Source organism: Mobula birostris, chromosome 2, assembly GCF_030028105.1.
Source record: "Mobula birostris isolate sMobBir1 chromosome 2, sMobBir1.hap1, whole genome shotgun sequence".
Lineage (NCBI taxonomy): Eukaryota > Metazoa > Chordata > Chondrichthyes > Myliobatiformes > Myliobatidae > Mobula > Mobula birostris.
In genome coordinates, this window is record NC_092371.1 from 241,646,715 (window position 1) to 241,671,620 (window position 24,906).

Below are 24,906 nucleotides of genomic sequence, written 5' to 3' on the forward strand. Positions count from 1 at the left end.
GTAGAAAAGTATTTCTATTTTATATAGGCTGTGTATTTATCATATCATTCCTGCTTTTACTATATGTTACTGTTATTTTAGGTTTCATGTGTTATTTGGTATGATTTGGTAGGTTATTTTTTGGGTCTGCGAACACTCACAAATTTTTCCCATATAAGTAAATGGTAATTGCTTCTTCACTTTACGACATTCCGGCTTACGAATCATTTCATAGGAACATTCTACCTTCGGATGGTGGGGGAAACCTGAAATAGATATGAAGTCAGAGTGATAGCTGTTTCACTCAGCAGCAAGGTGGGGATTGTTTATTAATAACTGGATTACTAAATGACATGATAATGTGGTGGTAGAATGATTAAGAGAAATTTAAATTAAATTGACAGCAATAAACACAATTGCAGCATAAGAGGAAAAAATCAAGCAGTGAATATTTGTGTTTTAATGCGATGTAGGAAGTACATCACAATTCCAGACTGTTTAAAGTTATTTCTAGTGCACATGTAAAGGAGAACAAAATAACTGTTACTCTGATTCTGATGCAGCACAAGAAAAACATATGTTAAAGAACACATTAATAAATACATAATATTGTTTCTATACATAGATTGGTTTTATGTCCATAAAGTGATGTCAGCCACATAAGTGTCTGTACATGGTGACTCTGACAGGAAATGATAAAGTAGTGGTGGTTGGGAATGTGGAGGGGTGGGTTAGTGGGTGGAGGTGTTGATCAGCCTTACTGCTTGGGGGAAACTAATTGTTTTTGAGTCTGGTGGTCTTGGTTGGGATGCTACATAGTCTCCTCCCTCATGGGGTGGGACAAACAGTCCATGAGCAGGGGGGGTGGGATCCTTCATGATGTTACTGGCCCTTATCCGGCACCTTTCTATATATATATATATCGGTCCTTGATGTCAGGTAGGCTGGTGCTGGTGATGCATTAGGAAATTTTGAGTCTGCTGCAGTGCACGTTCCATAATATAACGTACAATGATGCAGCTTGCTAGGGAGCGCCCTATCACACATCTGTAGAATGATGTGAGTATTGATGTGCATAATCCAGCTCTCTTCAGCTTCCTCAGAAAGTAGAAACATTAGTGAGCTTTCCACGTTAGTGGGTCACATGATGGGTTGGGAAAAAAGTGATATAGAATTCACTGGTCTCAAACTTACATGTGCTAATTAAATCAAGGAGGTAATTCAATACACAATTGATAGATTTAGTTGCAAGGACAAGATGGAGAAAGACAAAAACAAACAAGCCAATCAAGAAGAAATTGGGAAATGGGAAAATCAAATCAAGATTGAGTTTCATAATTCAGATGTAGAGAAAGAAAATCACATTGCGGGAAACATCTGGAAATTCAAGTGGACTACATTTGAACAAAAAAACACAAGGGGTGGAGGAATACACCAGTTAAGTTGGAACTGGTTATTAAACCAGCAGTATTTAACATTGAACATAGTGTAGTAAGAAGTTAGGTTAGCCACGGTGATCTAGAATCATAGAAAAGTACAGCACAGAAACAGGCCATTCAGCCCATCCAGTCCATTCCAAGCCATTCAAACCGCTTATTCCCATCGACCTGCCCCAGGATCATAGTCCTCCATACTCTTACTACCCATATACCTATCCAAACTTCGCTTAAACATTGAAATCAATCTCGCATGCACCATTTGCACTGGCAGCACGTACCACACTCTCAAGACCCTCTTAGTGAGAAGTTGCCCCTCATGTTCCCCTTAAACTTTTCACCTTTCACCCTTAACCCATGACCTCTAATTGTAGTCACACCAAATCTCAGTGGAAAAAGCATGCTTGCATCTATACCCCTCATAATTTTGTATACCTCAATGACAAAACAAAATTTTAAGCCCAAGGCTTTGAGGATGTGAATGAGCAGGAATCTGATAGAAGGGCACAGTCTTCTGAGGGGAGATGATGGCAGGAAGCTCACTAAGGTAAAGAACGGTGAAAATGTTACTATGGTTGAAGTTCACTTTTGGGGTTTTAAATGGGTGAAAAAAAATATAGGCTAATAAGTGCAATTGCTGTAACTGTTCAATAGAGGTTGTGGTGAGCAGCCTGAAGTGAGGCAGCTGATAATAAACTTGGCCAAGAAGAATGAGAATCTGCTGTGACAGAGAAATACGATTCAGATACATAGATACATAGAGCAAGACCTCCACTTGCCAAAGCTAAGTATATATTTTTCTTGGATGTGAAATATTAACCATTTAAATATGTTCAGCTTTGCCTCGGCAAATTTTTGTTGAGGTGTAGGGGAAAATATCTTTTGCCTGTTCCGGCTCATTTCTAACTGATCACTACGCAATGAACATCATCAGATGAGAATTGTAATCAAATAGCTGAAAAAGATGATGGTTTTCACTTCCATGACTTAAAAATTGATTTTGGCTAACAACATGAAGGTATGAAACATAGCTGAGAGCAGTTGCTAAGCTGTACGGTTGTAGAAGAAACCCCTTCTTTAGGGGAGGGGAGAAGAGGGGATAGAACAATTTCAGGGGGAGAAGAATCATATTATTAAAGTTCAAAGTTCAAAGTAAATTTTATTATCAAAGTACATATATGTCACCAAATACAACCCTGACCTGAGATTCTTTTTCCTGTGGGTAAACTCAACAAATCTATAGAGTAGTAACTATAAAAGGACCAATGAAAGATCAAGTAGAGTTCAGAAAACGACAAACTGTGCAACTATAAATAAATAGCAAAAAAAATATGAACGTGAGATAATGAGATAAAGCATCCTTAAAGTGAGATAACTGGTTGTGAGAACTTCTCCAAGGATGGGCAAATGAGTGTAGTCACCCCTTTTGTTCAAGAGCCTCAATAAAAGAACCAACCCAACTGGGTGGACAAACAACCAACACGCAAAAGACAACAAACTGCGCAAACACAAAATAATAATAAGTAAATAAACAAGCAATAAATATTGAGATCTTGAGATGAAGAGTCCTTGAAAGTGAGTCCGTAGGTTGTGGGAACTGTTCAGTGATGGAGCAAGTGAAGTTATCCACATTGGTTCAAGAGTTGAGGAGTAGTAACTGTTCTTGAACCTGGTGGTGTGAGTCCTGAAGCTCTTGTATTTTCTACCTGATGGCAGCAGCGAGAAAAGAGCATGGCCTGGGTAGTGAGGATCTCTGATGATGGATGATGCTTTCCCGTGACAGCATTTTATGTAAGTGTGCTCAATGGTTAGGAGGATTATACCCATAATGTACATGGCCAAATCCACTATCTTTTGTAGGACCTTCTGTTCAAAAGCATTGGTGCTTCCATACCAAGGCTGGATACAGCCAGTATATACACTCTCCATTACACACCTACAATCTACACTACACATCTACTGGGTTGGCAATATGAGGAAATGCTAAACGTATGAGATAAATATAATTAGATGGCAAGGTACATTCAAAAACCGGTTGAACATCAATGAGCACTGAGTGTTTATCATGTAGTCAATACAAGATGTAACTTGTGGAAAATATAAGTAATACTTAAAGCATCCAGCATGAGTTTGCCTGCTGATAACATGGCAGAAAAGAGTAATAATATGAAGAAACTTTATTTCGCAAACATTACAAAACATCCACATAGGTTTGCTCACAATACCCTGAAATTTGCTATGGCACATTCATGCTGATTCATTGATCTAAAAACTACTTTAAAAAAAAACCTGTATTTCTCTTGCAATGGTAAAGGACAATGCAGAAACTCTGACAGTGAAAACTCATTGATAGTTTCTATCAACCTACTTGCAGAAATTGCAGGACAATTCAACTGCAGGAAATCCTTCGCCAATTCAACTCCAACTGCTCTGTTTGATTTTAATCTTTAGAAAACAAACAAATTGCCCTGCTTAGAATGAAAGAAAAGGGCAACACATTAGCGTAGCAGTTAGTGCAACACTATTACAGCTCAGGGCGACAAAGTTCAGAGTTTAATTACGGCATCCTCTGTAAGGAATCTGTGCATTCTCCCCAAGGAATGTGTCGGTTTTCTCTGGGTTCTCCAGTTTCCTCCCACAGTCCAAAGACGTACCGGGTAGGTTAAATGGTCATTGCAAATTGTCGTGTGATTAGGCTCTGGCTAAATCGGGGTTATCGGAGCTGGAAGGACCTATTCCGCATTGTATCTCGAAATAAATAAATACGGTAAATAGAATAAAAACACCACAGAGATTAAATGTTATTTTTAATTCCATTCTTTGTTACTTTCCCTGACAATCAAGCAAGTTCCCGTTGGCAGAAATCTGTCACTTTGTTTTTCATTTGTTTTCACAAATCCCCATTAGAACTGAGCCTCCACAAAATGTTAGAGGGCATCCCTACAAAAGAACAATTAGAAATATCACCAAATGCTCCTTTATGAGGTAACTACTGAGTAAATCCAAGACAGAACAAAATTCTAGTCATTCAGCAGTGCATATGTACCAGCACTGAGCCAGTATAAAACTACTAAACGGATGTCTTCACTTTAAAAAAAACACCTTGAAGTTCTTAGTTGCCACTGTTTTGGTGTTTTAGTTTGTAAATTATTCTGATCCAAATGAGAAAGTGAGTGAAGGGAAAATAAAAGCATGAGCATAAAACCTTTTGGAATACTCAAATCTAAAGAAAGCTTTTAAAAATAAGTTATAGGGTAAAGTTTTAACCCAAAACCAGAGGTCCATGAGCCAGTCCTCATCATAGGAACAGAGGTGGAGACAGCCAGCAACTTTAAAATTCCTTGGTGTTACCCATTCAGAGGACTTGTCGTGGGCCCACCACCTAAGTGCAATTACGCAGAAAGCACGACAGCAACTCCGCTTCCTTAGAAGTTTGCGAAGATTTGGCGTGATATCTAAAACTTTGACAAACTCCTATAGATATCTGGTGGAGAACATATAGGCAGGCTGCATCACAGCCTCGTATGGAAACACCAATATAGTACCCTCGAACGGAAAAGCCGACAAAACGTAGTGGATATGGCCCAGTCCTCCCCACCATTGACCACATCTAAATAGAGCACTGTCACAGGAAAGTGGCATGAGCTAGCTTCACCACACAGGTCATGCTCTCTTCTCACTGCTGCCATCAGGAAGAAGGTACAAGAGCCTCAGGACTCACACCACCAGGTTCAGGAACAGTTATCCCTCCTCCACCGTCAGACTCTTGAACCAAAGAGGGTAACTTCACTCAATTTCACTTGTCCCATCACTGAAATGTTCCCACATCCTATGGTCTCACTTTTAAGGACTCTTCATCTCATGTTCTCAATATTTATTGCTTATTTATTTATTATTATTATTTCTTTTGTTCTTTTGTATTTGCACAATTTGTTGTCTTCTGCACACTGGTTGAACACCTGTTGGTGTGATCTTTTATTGATTCTATTATGGTTATTATTCTATTATGGATTGATTGAGTATGGCCACAACAAAATGAATCTCAGGGTTGTATATAGTGACAAATATGTACTTAGATAATAAATTTACTTTGAATTTTGAAGAAATAATCTTTCCAAATAATGTAATTTTAGTCTTTAGTGTGATATAAATGAGGTCAATCTGAATTTAAAGGAATATCACAAGACAGAGACACTGATGCTACTGATACAATGTTAAAACTCAATTTCCTCTGCATACATTGACTCAATGCCAAAATTAGACTCAAGTCTATCTCAACTATGAGTTTATATAGAGACTGATTAGGAAGAGGATTAGGCCACAGGTGCACAGACTCAGCTTTGTACATTGGTAGTTTTTGGGCAGAATTATCTGGTGGTACCCATCAACTCTTCAGGTTAAAGACTACTACACTAGGCGTTCTTGGTAGAGCCCCATCAGAACATTTGCCAGGTTTCAGTCTTTTTAGCTACTGAGATCATATGAAGTATGGTATTTCCAGATTAGTACCAATAGGCAAATATTGACCACAATTCAAAAAAATACTTCCAAAAGCAGAAAGTTGCTGATGGAGGAAATCTGAAATAAAAAAGAGCAAATGCTAGAAATACCGAAAAGAACATGCAGGATTTGTGAGAAAAGAAACATGAATGTTTCAGGTTCATGACCTTTCACCAGAACTAATGAAAGGTCACGGAGCTAAAACTACTTTTCTCTCCACAAATGCTATCATGTTGTCTGAGTATTTTTATCAATCTCCAGTTTTAACTTTAAAAATGATCAGTTGAATACAAAATATTTTGAAATGTTCTGAAACATGATAGAATAATCTGACCCATATATGTCATTATTATCCTTTACCAGAAAGCAAATATAAAGAGAATTATAAGAAATATGAAATTATGAAATCTTCTAGATGCTCTACATCAGAATGTCAGATATGAGGAAATGTACAAGATTAAAAACTGGGTACTTTGTAGGGTAGTACTGAAGATGGAGCGGACTAAATTTACAACCCACTGCAGCTACTTTCAGTTCTGTGCAGTAGCCCCACCCCCAGCCCCAAACCAGACAGTGATGCAGCCTGTCAGAAGGCTCTCCATGGTACATCTATAGAAGTTTTTGAGTGTCTTTGTTGACATACCAAAAATTCAAACACCTAATGATGTATAAATTGTTGTCTTGCCTTCTTTATAGTCGCATCGATATGCTGGGACCAGGTTAGGTCCTCAGAGATCCTGACTCCCAGGAACTGCTCACTCGCTCCACTTCTGATCCCTCTATGAGGATTGGTATGTGTTCCTTCGTCTTACCTTTCCTGAAGTCCACAACCAGCTCTTTCGTCTTACTGACTTTGAGTGCAAGGTTGTTGCTGTGACACCACTCCACTAGTTGGCATATCTCGCTCCCGTACGCCCTCGCGTCTCCATTTGAGATTCTACCAATAATAGTTGTATCATCAGCAAATTTATAGATGGTATTTGAGCTATGCCTAACCACACAGTCATAGGTATAGAGAGAGTAGAGCAGTGGGCTAAGCACACACCCCTGATATGCACCAGTGTTGATCGTCAGTGAGGAGGAGATATTATCACCAATCCGCACAGATTGTGGTCTTCCCGTTAGGAAGTCAAGGATCCAATTACAGAGGGAGGTTCAGAGGCCCAGGTTCTGTAACTTATCAATCAGGATTGTGACTGTCAATCAGAAATGGCTCTGTTGCATGTGTTTGTGCTCAAAAAACAGTAATTTTTGTCACTGTCTAAGACTGAATATTTAGAACATAGAATAGTACAGCACAGTACAGGCCCTTCGGCCCACATTGTGCTGACACATAAACCCTGCCTCCCATATAACCCCCCACATTAAATTCCTCCATATACCTGTCTAGTAGTCTCTTAAATTTCACTAGTGTATCTGCCTCCTCCACTGACTCAGACAGTGCATTCCACGCACCAACCACTCTCCAAGTAAAAAACCTTCCTCTAATATCCCCCTTGAACTTCCCACCCCTTACCTTAAAGCCATGTCCTCTTGTATTGAGCAGTGGTGCCCTGGGGAAGAGGAACTGGCTATCAACTCTATCTATTCCTCTTGAAACCAAAGCAAGCAAAACAGTAATTTTTGTCACTGATAGTTCGTGAGAAATAAGCAGTAAGACAATTCCAAACTATTCTTCTCACTTTAGTTTCAAACATTCAGGCTTAGACATGCCAGAAATGGCCAGGAGTGAAAAAGTGTGAAAATGAAATGATTTCACTACTTCAACAAGTTAGGTACTATGAAGAATTTCAAACATCAAAGTACATATATGCACCATATACAACCCTGAAATTTGTTTTCTTGCAGGTATTCTCAGTAAGTCCAAGAAACATAATGAAATCAATTAAAGACTGCATCCAACACACATAAAAGTTGCTGGTGAACGCAGCAGGCCAGGCAGCATCTCTAAGAAGAGGTGAAGTCGACGTTCCAGGCCGAGACCCTTCGTCAGGACTAACTGAAGGAAGAGTGAGTAAGGGATTTGAAAGTTGGAGGGGGAGATCCAAAATGATAGGAGAAGACAGGAGGGGGAAGGATGGAGCCAAGAGCTGGACAGGTGATAGGCAAAAGGGATACGAGAGGATCATGGGACAGGAGGTCCGGGAAGAAAGACGGGGGGGGGGACCCAGAGGATGGGCAAGGGGTATATTCAGAGGGACAGAGGGAGAAAAAGGAGAGTGAGAGAAAGAATGAGTGTATAAAAATAAGTAACAGATGGGGTACGAGGGGGAGGTGGGGCATTAGCGGAAGTTAGAGAAGTCGATGTTCATGCCATCAGGTTGGAGGCTACTCAGACGGAATATAAGGTGTTGTTCCTCCAACCTGAGTGTGGCTTCATCTTTACAGTAGAGGAGGATGTGGATAGACATGTCAGAATGGGAATGGGATGTGGAATTAAAATGTGTGGCCACTGGGAGATCCTGCTTTCTCTGGCGGACAGAGCGTAGGTGTTCAGCAAAGCGGTCTCCCAGTCTGCGTCGGGTCTCGCCGATATATAAAAGGCCACACCGGGATCCAGAGAAAGCATCTTCCTAGAGATGCTGCCTGACCTGCTGCGTTCACCAGCAACTTTTATGTGTGTTGCTTGAATTTCCAGCATCTGCAAAATTCCTGTTGTTTGTGTTTTTAAAAAGACTGCATCCAACAGGATGGACAAACAATATAGAAAAGACAGCGGACTATGCAAATACAAAATAAAGAAAGAAGTAATAATAATAAACAAGCAATAAATATCAAGAACGTGAGATGACAAGTTCTTAAAAGTGAGTACATAGGTTTTGGGAACAGTTCAGTGATGGGGCGAGTGAAATTGAGAGAAGCTATCCCCATTCGTTCAAGAGCCTGATGGTTGAGGCTATTCCTGAAGCTGGTTGGTGTGAATTCTGAGGCTTCTGTACCTTCTTCCTGATGACAGCAACGAGAAGAGAGTTTGGCCTGGGTAGTGGGGGTCCTCAATGACGAATGTTGCTTTCCTGCAACAGCATTCCATGTAAATGTGCTCAATGCCTTACCCAATGATGGACAGGGATGTAGCCACTATGTTTTGTAGAATTTTTCATACAAGGGCATTGGAGTTTTCATAACAGGCTGTGATGCAGCCAGTCAATATACTCTCCACCACATCTATAGAAATTTGTCAAAGTTTTAGATATCATGCTGAATCCTCACAAACTTCTAAGTAGAGGTGCTGCTGTGTTTTCTTTGTAATTGCACTTACGTGCTGGGACCAGGACCGGTCCTCTGAAATGATAAACGGAGAAGAATTTTAAATTGCTGACGCTTTTCATCGCTGATCTCCTGACGTGACTGGCTCATGGACTCCTTTCCTCCTCTTGAAATCAAGAATCAGCTCCTTGGTCTTGCTGACATTGAGTAAGAGGTTGTTGTGGTACCACTCAGCCAGAGTTTCAATCTCCCCCCTATACATATACTGATCTGTCACCACCTTTGATTCGGCCAACAACAGTGGTGATGTCAATAAACTTAAATATGGTATAAAGAAACATCTTGAATATTACAATGAAAATGAAGATTTAAAGGATGCAATCGTTGACAGTATGGTATGAAGGCAGTCCATTGTATGCAGCAGGTGCATGTGCTGATTTTGTTCATTGCGTACACCGGATGAATTCCTCTGTTGGTTACAATTAGGAACTAATACAGTTTTATAGTGTTGTAGTACTGCTCTGTAGTTCTAATTCGTTCTGCATTTTATTTAAATATATAATTTGCTACTCAGTTTTTCTTTTTTATACATTTTTATCTATTTCCATGAAACTTTGGCTAATTGGGGCAGCCACTTAATTAGGCCAAAATGTACTAGTCCCGATGTGTCCCAATTAACTAGAATCCACAGTACTTAAAATTGAATACAAAAACTCAGTTGGGCACCTACAGAATTAGATAAAATGAATCAGCCAAAAATTAAGATAATCTGCACACATTCACTCTGAAACAATTACTGGATAAGAAATTCCTATATTAATCAGAAATTTTCCTTATTTTCCTTAATCCTGGAATTTTAATGAATATCACAACCCTAATGATGCCCTTTCATCTGGTATTTCGATCAATAAATGTGGTTGGATGGATGACTTGCATGTTTTAGCCTGTCAAAACAAGATTAGTTTGCTTTTGATTTACTGTAACCATAGAGCGGGAAGGGCCTGTATTGTGCTGTAGGTTTTCTATGTTTCTATTTACTGGCTTCCGACTTTTCTCACCATCAGTGGTGGCTACCAATGAAGCAGCGAACAGCAGAGTTACCAAGTTATTTTATCAACAGGAGTTACAGCATTGTTATTAACACTGCCTCTTTGATATGTATTGTAGTACTATTGGTAGTGTTCTAATTTAACAATGACAACAGTTAGTACCCCTCAACCATCAGGCTCTTAAACAAAAGGGGATAACTACACTCATCTATTGAGATGTTCCCACAACCAACTATCTCATTTTAAGGACTCTTTTTCTTGTTATTTCATGTTCTCGCTATTTATTGTTATTTATTTATATTTCCATTTGCACAGTTTGTTGTTTTCTAAACTCTAGTTGATCTTTCATTAATCCTTTTATAGTGACTATTCTGTAGATTCGCTGAGTATGCCCACAGAGAAAAGAATCTCAGGGTTGTAAATGGTGGCATATATGTACTCTGATAATAAAATTTACTTTGAACTTTGAATTTTACATTGATATTGTACTTACTTTTCTTGACTTCCATTTTTAGATAAATTTATATTTTCCGTTATCAATATTTACAAGTATTTCTGGCATGGTATTCCCTTTGGATGTTAAGGGCTTACTGTATAACTGCACACAGTGGATTCCTTTATCAGACAGTATAATGGTACGATTCCATTTACTGCAGGTAACTGTTAGAAAATATTCTCTTTCATCGCTATCTTAGAAGTCCTTGGTATATCTCACAGCAAAACCAGAGATGGATAACCTGCAACAGAACTGATCGGTTCCACTCCCAGTGAAACTAATAGCTGTGGCTTCCTGCTCTATACCAACATGGTCAACCAGAATCTCATCTTCTGTCTGAGCACATTGTATCCTTTTGGACTCAGAGGGATGAGAGTCAGATTTATTATAACTGATATGCAGTATGTCATGAAATTTATTGTTTTGCTGCAACAGCGCAATGCAATACATAAAATATACTATCAATTACAATATAAAACATACTGTAAATAATTATATACATATATAGACATATACACATAAATACAAAAATATATGTGCAAAAGGAGACCAAAAATGGTGATGTAGCATTCGTGGGTTTATTGGCTGTTCAGAAATCTGATGGCGGAAGGGAAGAGGCTGTTCCTAAAACATTGAGAGTGTGTCTTCAGACTCCTTTATCTCATCTCTGATGATTGTACTGAGAAGAGGACATGTGCTGGGTGTAGTGGGTCCTTACTGATGGATGCCATGTTTTTAGGGCATAGCCTTTTGAGCCTCAATGGCGAGTGGCCATGATGGAGATGGCTGAGTTTACAAACCAGAACAATAACATCAAATTCAATTACTTCAGATAACTCATTTTCTCATATGTATCAAGACTTTCCAGTTCTGCTTCAGGTCATCCATGTGTATTATTATCTCAGTTTTGTTTCCCTCTCTATTGACGCTGCCTGATGTGCTTGGCATTTCCTGTGGCTCTGACCTGCATTTCACAATGTCAACATGGTTTTCTCTAACTTGCTTATTTATCTATCAACTAGATGGCATCAACAACGACTTATCACCATTACTACCCTGTCTCTAACCTTTCAGACATATCCTCTTTCTCCTATCCCTATCCCCTGCCTACACCCCCCCCCCCAATCCTCTTGGCAAGTTAAAACTAACTTACTTTCTAGTCCTGACGAAGGGTCTCGGCCTGAAACGTCGACTGTACCTCTTCCTAGAGATGCTGCCTGGCCTGCTGCGTTCACCAGCAATTCTGATGTGTGTTGCTTTACTTTCTCCCTTCCTCAGATCTGATGATGGGTCTTTGACAGAAATATTAACTCTTTAACTCTCTCCACAGATGCTGCTGACTGACCGAGTGTTTCCAGCTTCTTCTGTAATTAACCTAGATCAGATTCCTGAAGGTAAGTTGTTTATAGTTCAGATAAACAAAATGGCTTTTATTTTTTTTTAAAAAATGCCTCGTAAAAATCATTTTAATAATGCAGTGTTTTTTTTACTGTTTTAATTTTGAGAGGTAATGGAAAATATTTGAAGAGTGGTGGGCTGCACAGCAGAAGGAATAATTTAAAATTCAAAATGACTTGAAGATCTTCAAACCAAAATGGGCACATTTAACCACAAGAGTAGTCACACACCTACAAAAGGCAAATCAGTAGCAGCAAGAAGTCACCACAAATAAAGCCTGCTGAAGAATCAGCCTTGTAATCGGCCAGTGGATTACAGTATGTCACTGCGTATGACAAAGGAAGTGGGTGAAATGCCATTTCACTGTACCTCCCCCGACCACCTGTACAAATCTCACAGGAAGCAGACAGTCCCCGCACACTTTCCAGCTGCATCATATGAGCCACAATCTATCTACGACAACATATGTATACATACAAAATTTGCCTATGGCCACAGACATAAACTCTTAAAATTTCAAGTGAACAAAATGAAGAGGAAAAGAATGGCATAAAAATAACTCAACAACTGACGTAGATTTCAAATCTGGCTCAGAATGATGCCCCAAATTCATGCTTTTGAATGATCTGGAACATTTCACAACAGAATTCTGTCTCTGCGGTGTCCTTTTTTCTCCTTGGAGAATAGACATTTACAGTCCCTTGGAAAAAGTATTCAGCCCCAACAACTATTTTCACATTTTACTTTATTCATTTTCTAAACTTAAAATATTGAAGTAGGATTTTTTGAGCTGTTCTACAAACCATTGTGCATTATGTCAAATCAAAAGAAAAATTCCAAAACCTCTCAACAATTTATGAAAATTAAAAACCAAAATTGTTAGGCTGAAAAGTACTCATCCCGTTTGTAATTATTATGCTATCTTTCCTCAGGTGCAATATTGTAGACTACTTTACCACCTCACCCAATTTGTTGATGTAGAAAATTGGAGGATCACCTGTTTTCAACGAATTCATAAGAATAAATGCCACCTCACTCCATAAGCTTTTCAAAAGATCAAACCAAAATGAAGACAAAAGAGCATTCAATACAAGTCATGGAAATGATATGAAGCACAAATGTGGGCAAGAGTACAAGACCACCTCAAAGGCAATGAACATATCTCAGAGCTCAGTGCAGTCCATCGTAAAAAATGGAAAAAATATGAAACCATAGATAAATTGCCTATGTCAGATCACCCCACTAAGTCACCAGAGAAGCACTTGTAAAAGAGACACCAATAGTCACTCTGAGTGAGCTGCAGAAGTCAGTGGCTGCAACTGGAGATGAAATTCATGGCTCCATAATCCTTAAGGCCTTGAAGAAAAAGGGTATTTACAAGAGTGGCAAGGAAGAAGCCCTGTTTAAAAAAAAAACGAGCATAGCCTTGCCCATAAAGACTTTGCAAAGCGTCACCTAGAAGATACTGTAAAAATGTGAAAGAACATCTTATTGTTGGATGAGACTGAAGTGGAACTTTTTAGCCTCAACACTAAGCAGTAGGTGTGGCATGAATCTTGTACTGTACATCAGCCAGGTGACACCATCCCTGCTGTAAAGAATGGTGGAGGTAGCATCATGCTGTGGGGATGTTTTTCAGCAGCAGAGACTAGAAACCAGGCCAGGATTGATGGGGGGATAAGTGCTGCTAAATACAGAAAGATCCTGGATAAAAACCTGCTAACCTCTGCCAGGAAGCTTAAACTGGGGAGGAAGCTTGTTTTTGAGCAGGACAATCCAAAGCACACTGCCAGAGCAACCATGGAGTGGCTTCAAATGAAGAAAATTGATGTCCTTGGGTGGCCCAGTCAGAGTCCTGACCTTAACACAATCAAACACTTCTAGCAAGACCTCAAGATTGCTGTTCCCCAACTAACCTTGTACAGCAAGTGGGCAAATCTTGCTTTATTACGTTGTGTAAAGCTAATAGAGACTTATCCAAAAGACTACTGGCTGTAATAGCTACGAGAGATGGTTTAACTAAATACTCAGCAAAGGGGGATAAATACTTTTGAAATGCTAACATTTTAGTTATTATTAGTTTTCATGCTTTACAATTTTCCCTGATTTTTGGGCTCTACTGTGAAAAAATGAGCATGTGATCCCCAAATAAAAATCTCAGTTAAACTAATCAAAATCCCTGGTTGTAATACTCACTCATGTGAACCAAAGTCTAGGGGCTAAATATTTTTACAAGGCACTGTGTATCTTAATTTCCATCTATCTCAGTCTTTGCCACAAAACACTTTTTTTTTCAGATCCATATCCATCTTATCACAAAGGCCAAGTATGAAATCAGAACAATAGTGTATGAAATCTTACATCCATCACACAATCTATTCTCCCAAGCTGAAAATGGAAGAATAAATGTCTTTGTTCTGGATATATTAATATCATAAGAGAGGTAAGAGAATCACACTGTACAGAAAGGGGTCATAGAGTTACTCCTTTAAAAGTTCAATTCATTTAATCCATCTTTTGTCATTTCCTCAGACCTTTCTATTTTCCCCCAAATTTTTTAGTTATTTTCATTTAGAGATACAGTACTTCTGGTCCAACAAACTCACACCACCCAAATACAACCTGATGAAGGGCCTCGACGTGATCAATTACCCGACTGAACCCTATGATTTTGGAATGCGGGAGGAAACCAGAGCAACGGGAGGAAACCAGAGCAACCGCAGGAAACCCATATGGGCATGGGGAGAAAGTACAAACTCCTTACAGACTGCAGCAGATTTGAACCTAGGTTGCTGGTGCTGTGATAGCTTTACACCAACTGCTACACTATTGTGCTGCACCTGTTCCTGCTTACTTTTTTAAATGACGTTACTTCACTTTCCAAAAGATGCCAGAAGTCAGAAGTGTATACTACTCCTTAACCCCACTCTGACAAACATACATGCAAACATACACACAAGTTCACTATTCTTTCTTTTTCACAATATTTAACATATGGAGAAGGAACAATTTAACTTGTCTGAGCAACACACACAAAATGCTGGAGGAACACAGGCAGCATCCATGGAAAAAAGTACAGTCGATGTTTCCGGCCAAAACCCTTCGGCAGGCCAGGAGGAAAAAAACTGAGGAGTAGATTTAAAAGGTGGGGAGAGGGGAGAGGGGAGAGAGAACCACCAGATGATAGATAAACCTGGAGAGGGAGGGATGAAGTAAAGAGCTGGGAAATTCATTGGTGAGATGAGATGAGAGAGGGAAAAGGGGATGGAGAAGGTGGGGGGGGGGGGGTGAGAGTGGTATTACCAGAAGTTAAGAAAAATCGATGTTCATGCCACCAGGTTGAAAGCTACCCAAACGGAATATGAGGTGTTGTTCCTCCAACCCAAGTGTGGCCTCATCACGACAGTGGAGAAAGCCATGGATGGACATATCGGAATGGAAATGGGAAGTGGAAATAAAATAAGTGGCCACTGGGAGATCCCAGTTACTCTGGTGGATGCTTGGCGAAGTGGTCTCCCAATCTATGTTGGTCTCATCGATGTACAGGAGGCCACACCAGGAGTACCGAACACAGTAAATGACCCCAATAGACTCACAGGTGAAGTGTTGCCTCACCTGGAAGGACTGTTTAGGGCCTTGGATGGTAGTGACAGAGGAGGTATAGGGGCAGGAGTAGCAGTTGTTTCGCTTGCAAGGCTAAGTGCCAAGAGGGAGATCAGTGGGGAAGGACGAATGGACAAGGGAGTCACATAGGGAGTGAACCCTACAGAAAGCAGAAAGTGGGAGAGAGAGAAAGCAGTGCTTGGTGGTGCGATCCCATTAGAGCTAACGAAAGTTTCAGAGAATTATATGCTGGATGCAGAGCTGGAGGGGTGGTAGGTGAGGATTGTCCCAATCTCCTCTTTGGTCTCCTTTCCCTACTTTGCTACACAGTTTGCTATGTTATTGCTCTCTGTTTTTGATATATCTAATAATGGAAAATAACCATTCAGTTGTTTTTAGAATCATAGGAGTATACAGCTCAGGAATGGGAATATGTCAGAATGTTCACATAAAGAGCAAATTAAATATATATTTAGCCATACTACCTCTACCAGCCATAGGACTAAAAATATTCTAAGGAATTTCTCACTGATTCATCTCCTCAACAAGACCACTCTGTGATATTACCCGATATTTATTAACAAATGGATACATATTTTACTGAGAGTATATAAAAACATAAGAATTAGGAGTAGAAGTAAGCTAATCAATCTCTGCTATTCAGCAAGATCATAGCTGACTCTCATTTGGCTCCAATGTCACTATCGCATTTTCTCCTCATACTCTTTGGACATCTTATTGTTTAAATGAACGTCAATATTCATTTTTAATATATTTAACAAGTCTATCACCATAAATGTCAGGAAATCAAAATTACAAAGTTTCATCATTCTCAGGAGAAAAATCTCCTCCTCACCCGTTATTCTGAAACTATATCAGCCAAATTCCACCAGCGGAAACATACTTTTAACATCCGTACTATCAATCCACCTCAGTATGCTGTACGTCTCAACTCACCAGTTCCTATTATGCGTGCACTCCCATGAATAACATCTTAAACTCTTCAGCAATTAACTTCTTCATCCAGGGAACTGTCCTAGTGAACATTTTCTACACTCTCCAAGACTGACTGTGAAGACCTTAGTTTGAATTACACTATTGGTTTTTGCTAAAAAGGTTTTATAAAGTAACTTCAGTACAAGCACAATAACAAGGTTTTGTCATGCACAACACACAAAATATTAGAGGTACAAGAGACTGCAGATGCTAGAATCTGGAAAAACACAGAAGATGTCAGAAGAAGTCAGTGGGTCAGGTAGTATCTACAGAGGAAAACAGACAGTTAACATTTCAGGTTGAAGCCCTTCATCAGGATGTAAAACATTATATACAGTACATGAATTGTTGATTCATATTTTACAGCTGTCCTTTTTATGTTTCATTGAAGTTTTCAAATTTCACTTGCACTTCAGTAAATCTCGAAGTGATTTGTATAATTGTACAGCTGTGGCATAATTATGGTTGGTAAGGCTGTGTAGTTGTGCAGCGCAATTTCCATGACCAGTTTTTACACCTGCATTTTTGTGTGTATCTAAATATACAGTGCCTATAAAAAGTATTCATCCCCCCTGGAAGTTTTCATGTTTTATTGTTTCACAACATTGAACCACAGAGGGTTTAATTTAGCTTTTTTGACACTGATCAACAGAAAAAGACTCTTTTGTGTCAAAGTGAAAACAGATCTCTACAAAATGATCTTTTTACAAATATTATATTTGTAAAATATAAAAATTATATTCTTACAGATATAAAGCACTAAATAATTGATTGCATAAGTATTCACCCCCCCCCCCCCACCCTTAGAATGACACACCAAATCATCACTGGTGCAGCCATTTGGTTTTAGAAGTCACATAATTAGTCAAATGGAGATCTGTTTTTGGAGATTTGTGCAGTCAAGGTGTTTCAACTGATTGTAATAAAAATACACCTGTATTTGGAAGGTCCATCTGCTGGTGAGTCAGCAGCCTGGCAAAAACTACACCATCAGGACAAAAGAACACTCCAAGCATCTCTGTGAAAAGGCTATTGAAAAGTTCAGGTCAGGAGATGATTTAAAGTTCCCCCACAGAAGCTGCACTGTGGAATGCAGCATAGATCAGGAAAAGAATAAGTACCTGCAAGAGGGGTACTAACGTAATAGCAGGAAAGGTATAAACTTTTTATATAGAGTAGACAAAGTAAATTGGTAAGGGCAACCTTTGGGACATGCTCAAGACATACAAGTTAGTTTCTTTGAATAAAGAAAGCGTTGTGATGCTGGAGCATGCTATTTTAGATCTGCTCACGTGTACTGAGAAATGATTATAAGTAAAGGACTCTCTGGGAAAGAGTGATCGTAATACGACAGAATTTCATATTCGGTGTGGGAATGAGAAACTTAGACCTGAACCTAGGGCTGTAAGTGTACATGCTCAGACACACATATACATATATCAAAGGTATGAAAGCAGAGCTGTCTAACATGGCTATGAAAGATCGATTAAAAGAAAACAGTAAGTGAATATGGCTGGAGCTATTTCAAAATTATGAACAAAGATAACTTCCATTTAGCAATGAAATGACCACAAGAAGGATGATACAGTGGTGGCTAACAAAGGAAGTTGGAGATGGTATCATGTTGAATGACAAGGCATATAATGTCACCAAGATTAGGAACAGGCCATAAAATGGATGAAATTAGAAGCCAGCAAAGGATGACTCAAAAGTAATAAAAAGGGAGAAAATGGATTCTGAGAGCAAGCTAGCAGGAAATATAAAATCTGATAAGAATATTCTACAAGAATATGAAAGGGAAGGGGATTAAATAACATTCCCTTAGAGCAGCCTTTCTCAACCTTCTTGCCCTGGTGGAACCCTTGAAATAATTTTCAGGTCTCAGGGATCTCTTCATAAAAATTATTATATCTACAGCTCATAGTATGTTAGCATGATCAGCAAGTTGTAAATATAATAATCCAAAAACAATTTTCAATGCTCTTATGAGCAGAGAATAAATTTTTAGCCAACCTTCCTTGGAAAAAAACAAAAGCTTAGCTTACCTTTCTTGAAATTAATCTTTCTTTTCCTTTCATAAATTTTAAAAATTCATAAAGCAAACATAATAAATTTCTCAAATCTGGGTTGAACCTGAGATAATCACTCACGGATTTCACCTTCAACTGAAAGTGAAGAAAAAGCTTGCTCACACACGTAAGAAGTTGTAAACTGCAGCAAAATGTTCATTGCTTTCCCATGAATTGCAGGATACTCTTCTTTCACAGAAATCTAGAATTTGTCCAGGGGCAAGTCAGTAAATCTCATCTTGAATGCATGATCAGAGAGCAGCTCAAAAAGTTTTTCCTCTTCTCTCAGAGCCAAGTTCTCAAGCTGAGCAAAAGAATCAGAAAGGGTCCCTCACCTAGTCATACACTTGTGTTGAAAGGGAGGAAAAAATAGTGTTCAATTTTGTTCTGTAGTTCTTCCAGTGGTTTTCAATAACACTCATGAAGATTGTTTCCTTTAAATTCTAGGATCTTGGTCAAAACTTTTTCTCCAAGGCCTTGCAGAGATTTGGAGGAATCTAAGGTGGGGGCTTATATGGGAGGCAGGGTTTTGAGGGTCGGCACAACATTGTGGGCCGAAGGGCCTGTACTCTGCTGTACTATTCTATGTTCTATGTTCCACTGGTTCATATGATGAAAAATGTCTGTTAGGTAGGCTAGTTTCTGCAGCCATTAAAAGCACTTAGCAAAATCTGACCTATTATTTTGTTGAAAGTACTCCTGCAATTCACCTTTCAGCTCAAACACCCTGTTGAGAACTCTAAGCCACCAAATTTCTGTCTGTAGCAAGAGATTGGTACGTTCTTTGTCTAGGTTTTCACACAGTTGTTTTTGAACATTTTCAAGTAAACTGGTCTTAAAGCTACTAAATAACCTGATTCCTGAGTCTTTTTACTGTGACTTTAGTTTCAAAAGCTTTAATCTGTTTGTTTTGAGATTCCAATAGTCGTTTAAAGTAATCAGCACTTTTACGTGTCATACTAGACAGGTATATGGACAAATTTAAGGTGGGGGGGGTTATAATGGGAGGCAGGGTTTAAGGGTCGGCACAACATTGTGCGCCGAAGGGCCTGTACTGTGCTATAGTATTCTATATTCTATGTTGTATATGGCTGTGATTTGTAGTTCTTGTAGTTAAGACCATAAGATTATAGGAGCAGAAGTAGGCCATTCAGCCCATCGAGTCTGTTCCGCCATTCAATTATGGGCTGATCCAATTCTTCCAGTCATCCCCACTCCCCTGCCTTTTCCCCATACCCTTTGATGCCCTGGCTAATCAAGAACCTATCCATCCCTGTCTTAAATACACCCAATACCTCTGCAGCTGCTCATGGCAACAAATTCCACAGATTTACCACCCTCTGACTAAAGTAATTTCTCCATATCTCTGTTCCAAATGGACCTCCTTCAATCCTGAAGTCGTGCCCTCTTGCCCTAGACTCCGCTACCATGGAAAATAACTTTGCCATATCTAACCTGTTCAGGCGTTCTAACATTCAGAATGTTTTTATGAGATCCCCCCCTCATTCTCCTGAACTCCAGGGAATACAGCCCAAGAGCTGCCAGACATTCCTCATATGGTAACCCTTTCATTTCTGGAATCATGCTCGTGAATCTTCTCTGAACCCTCTCCAGTGTTTTTTTCCATTCTGCTGGAGCCACTGTTACATTTGTAAGTTGTTTGCCACAGACTAGGCACAATGGAATAGGACAACTTGGATCACCAGCCCATGTAAAACCCACTGATAAGTAGCTTTCATTGTAAATACGGACTTCCTGTGTCCATTGTTTCACTAGTGCAGTGAATTAACTCAGAAGATTACAATTCTTCATTATTAACCTTATCAGAATTGACCGCAAGCCTAGGCCTAGAATCCTCCTCTTCCATCTCACACCTCTTCTTCAAAAATTGCCACACTGGACCATCTTCAGAATGAAAAGTTCCCTCCAATTTTCAACGACACCAGTAGAGTCAGATCGCTCCCATAAGTGATTCGGCAGCACACAAGGGGAAAGATGGGGGAGGTAATTCAGGAGGTAATTGGGAAATTTGGGAGGTAAATCTCCCAAATTTCCCAAGATTCTAGGATCCAGTGGATATTTATTGATTGATTGAGGCCCAAACAATGCTCTGTTGATAAAAAGAGGAACTTGTAGATGTAGTGTATTTCCTGTGTCTGGTGCTTCTTCCACCCACCTGGGTTCACTTATCGCCTTTGGTTTCTTCCCCCTTCCTTCTCAGTCCTGAAGAAGGGCTTTGCCTCAAAATGACAACTATATTAATTTCCATAGATGTTGCCTTATCTGCCGAGCATTTTGTGTTTCCAGCATCTGCAGACTTCCTCATGTACATGAAGAAAGAACTTATTTTAATGTACAGTAATCTATTGTACTGGTTGAAAGGGCTCATGCTCTTTCATTTTACGGTTTTATAAAAAAATTCAAAATTACATTTTATAAACTGTTATTTACTCTGTACTAAAGCATGTTCGTAGCCAAAGCATTGGTAAAACTAAGTTGCGAATCTAGAGCAAAAAAAAATCTGAGAAGACCTGCTAACTATTAATAAGCATGATCATGAATTTCACATGATTTCACAAGGGAACATATTTATGTATTATTAACAGAAAGAGAAGAATTTATAATTATTGAAATGAGGATATTATTAAGACCCAATTAAAGATACAAGAAGTCACAAAAAATCATGATGATCATCACTCTCATTCTTTGATATACAGTGCCTTAATGAACTATTCAACCTCCACAACTATTTTCACATTTTACTATCTCATTTTTAAAATTAAAATAAAATTGAAGTAGGATTTTTGAGCAAATCTACAAACCATTGAACATCATATCAAATCAAAATAAAAAATCCAAAACCGGTCAACAATTTACTGAAATTAAAAACAAAAACTCTGAGGCTAAAACAGTATTCATCCTTTGTAATTACTATGCTAGCTCTGCTGAGGTGCAATACTGCATATTACCTTACCAACCACCCAATTTGCTGATGTAGAAAAATGGAGGATTACCTGTTTTCAATTAATTCATATGAATAAATACACCCTCACTCTGTAAGATCCAACAGTATGCTAGCTTATCAACAAATCAAACCAAAATGATCACAAAAGACCATTCAAGACAATTCAGGGAATTGATAATAGAGAAGCACAAATCTGGGGAAGGGCACAAGACCATCTCAAAGGAACTGAACATTGAGACTTATCTGAAAAGAGTAATGGCTGTAATAGGAGGTTCAACTAAGCACTAAGCAAAAGGTAGACAAATACTTCCGAATTGCTGACATTTCAGTTTTTGAATTTTTAGTTTTATGTGCATTACAATTTCCCCTGTTTTTTGGGCTCTACTGTTATAAAAGGAGCATGTGATTCACAAATAACAAGGTTAAATAGCACATACAGTTTATCTTAAACCTTCAGTCTTTCTAGACTTTCCTGCTTTTATGAAAGTGTGAGATCATGTTTTTAGAAAGTTCGTTCAAGAGGATGTTTTCTTCTGGGCAACCTCTTGGTGGTATTATTATCTTAATGATTCTAACATAAGAACAATTGACCATACCAAACAAGAGCAGCAGCATGGTACATAAAGCCTTGAAAATCGGCTCCGCCGTTTACTGCTGATCGTTTAGCTGGTTTCAGCACTGCTTTCCTTCCTGTCTCTCTTCTTACAGGAGAAGGCAGGAGAACAAGATTGAAAGGGAAAATAAGTAAGCCATGATTGAGTAGTGAACATAGAACATAGAACAGTACAGCACAGTACAGGCACTTTGGTCCACAATGTTGTGCCAACCCTTAAACCCTTCCTCCCTTACAACCCCCACCTTCAATTCCTCCATATACCTGTCCAGTAGTCTCTTAAATTTCACTAGTATCTGCCTCCATCACTGACTCAGGCAGTGTATTCCACGCACCAACCACTCTCTGAGTGAAAAACCTTCCTCTAATATCCCCCTTGAACTTCCCACCACTTACTAGATCTAGTACTAGGTAACGAACCGGGTTTAGGTCAGGTCACCGATCTCTCAGTGGGTGAGCATCTGGGGGACAGTGATCACCGTTCCCTGGCCTTTAGCATCATCATGGAAAAGGATAGAATCAGAGAGCACAGGAAAAGTTTTTAATTGGGGAAAGGCAAATTATGAGGCTACAAGGCTAGAACCTTGCGGGTGTGAATTGGGATGATGTTTTTGCAGGGAAATGTACTATGGATATGTGGTCGATGTTTAGAGATCTCTTGCGGGATGTAAGGGATAAATTTGTCCTGGTGAGGAAGACAAAGAATGGTAGGGTGAGGGAACCATGGGTGACAAGTGAGGTGGAAAATGTAGTCAGGTGGAAGAAGGCAGCATACATGAGGTTTAGGAAGCAAGGATCAAATGGGTCTATTGAGGAATATAGGGAAGCAAGAAAGGTGCTTAAGAAGGGGCTGAGAAGAGCAAAAAGAGGGCATGAGAAGGCCTTGGCGAGTAGGGTAAAGAAAAATCCCAAGGCATTCTTCAATTATGTGAAGAAAAAAAAGGATGACAGGAGTGAAGGTAGGACCTATTAGAGATAAAGGTGGGAAGATGTGCCTGGAGGCTGTGGAAGTGAGCGAGGTCCTCAGTGAATACTTCTCTTTGGTATTCACCAATGAGAGGGAACTTGATGACGGTGAGGACAATATGAGTAAGGTTGATGTCTGGAACATGTTGATATTAAGGGAGAGGAGGTGTTGGAGTTGCTAAGATACATTAGGACGGATAAGTCCCCGGGGCCTGACGGAATATTTCCCAGGCTGCTCCATGAGGCGAGGGAAGAGATTCCTGAGCCTCTGGCTGGGATCTTTATGTCCTCATTGTCCACGGGAATGGTACCAGAGGATTGGAGGGAGGCGAATGTTGTCCCCTTGTTCAAAAAAGGTAGTAGGGATAGTCCGGGTAATTATAGACCAGTGAGCCTTACGTCTGTGGTGGGAAAGCTGCTGGAAAAGATTCTTAGAGATAGGATCTATGGGCATTTAGAGAATCATGGTCTGATCAGGGACAGTCAGCATGGCTTTGTGAAGGGCAGATCGTGTCTAACAAGCCCAATAGAGTTCTTTGAGGAGGTGACCAGGCATATAGATGAGGATCGTGGTAGAGGGAGTACATTCAGATTGGAGGGTTGTGACTAGTGGTGTCCCACAAGTATCTGTTCCGGAACCTCTACTTTTCGTCATTTTTATTATCGACCTGGATGTGGAGGTAGAAGGGTGGGTTGGCAAGTTTGCAGACGACACAAAGGTTGGTGGTGTTGTAGATAGTGTAGAGAATTGTCGAAGATTGCAGAGAGACATTGATAGGATGCAGAAGTGGGCTGAGAAGTGGCAGATGGAGTTCAACCTGGAGAAATGTGAGGTGGTACACTTTGCAAAGACAAACCCCAAGGCAGAGTACAAAGTAAATAGCAGGATACTTGGTAGTGTGGAGGAGCAGAGGGATCTGGGGGTACATGTCCACAGATCCCTGGAAGTTGCCTCACAGGTTGATAGGGTAGTTAAGAAAGCTTATGGGATGTTAGCTTTCATAAGTCGAGGGATAGAGTTTAAGAGTCGCGATGTAATGATGCAGCTCTATAAAACTCTGGTTAGGCCACACTTGGAGTACATACTGTGTCCAGTTCTGGTCACCTCACTATAGGAAGGATGTGAAAGCATTGGAAAGGGTACAGAGGAGACTTACCAGGATGCTGCCTGGTTTAGAGAGTATGGATTCTGATCAGAGATTAAGGGAGCTAGGGCTTTACTCTTTGAAGAGAAGGAGGATGAGAGGAGACATGATAGAGGTGTACAAGATTTTAAGAGGAATAGATAGAGTGGATAGCCAGCGCCTCTTCCCCAGGGCACCACTGCTCAATACAAGAGGACATGGCTTTAAGGTAAGGGGTGGAAAGTTCAAGGGGGATATTAGAGGAAGATTTTTTACTCAGAGAGTGGTTGGTGCGTGGAATGCACTGCCTGAGTCAGTGGTGGAGGCAGATACACTAGTAAAGTTTTAGAGACTACTAGACAGGTATATGGAGGAATTTAAGGTGGGGGGTTATATTTGAGGCTGGGTTTGAGGGTCAGCACAACATTGTGGGCCGAAGGGCCTGTAATGTGCTGTACTATTCTTTGTTCTATGTTCTATTACCTTAAAGCCATGTACTCTTCTA

General features: G+C 39.7%; 1 protein-coding gene across 4 annotated transcripts in view; it reads right to left on the reverse strand.

Moving 5' to 3' along the window:
* The window catches only part of bach2b (BTB and CNC homology 1, basic leucine zipper transcription factor 2b), a 348,705-nt gene that overhangs the window by 293,862 nt on the left and 29,937 nt on the right, over positions 1 to 24,906 (reverse strand). Inside the window, exon 1 of one of the 4 annotated variants that reach the window (XM_072251656.1) lies at positions 3,784 to 3,847. The exons of the other annotated variants lie outside the window; for them this stretch is intronic. The gene's annotated coding sequence lies outside the window, so the exon portion shown is untranslated. Of the gene's footprint in view, positions 1 to 3,783; positions 3,848 to 24,906 lie in introns of those variants that run through there. 4 annotated transcript variants of the gene reach the window in all.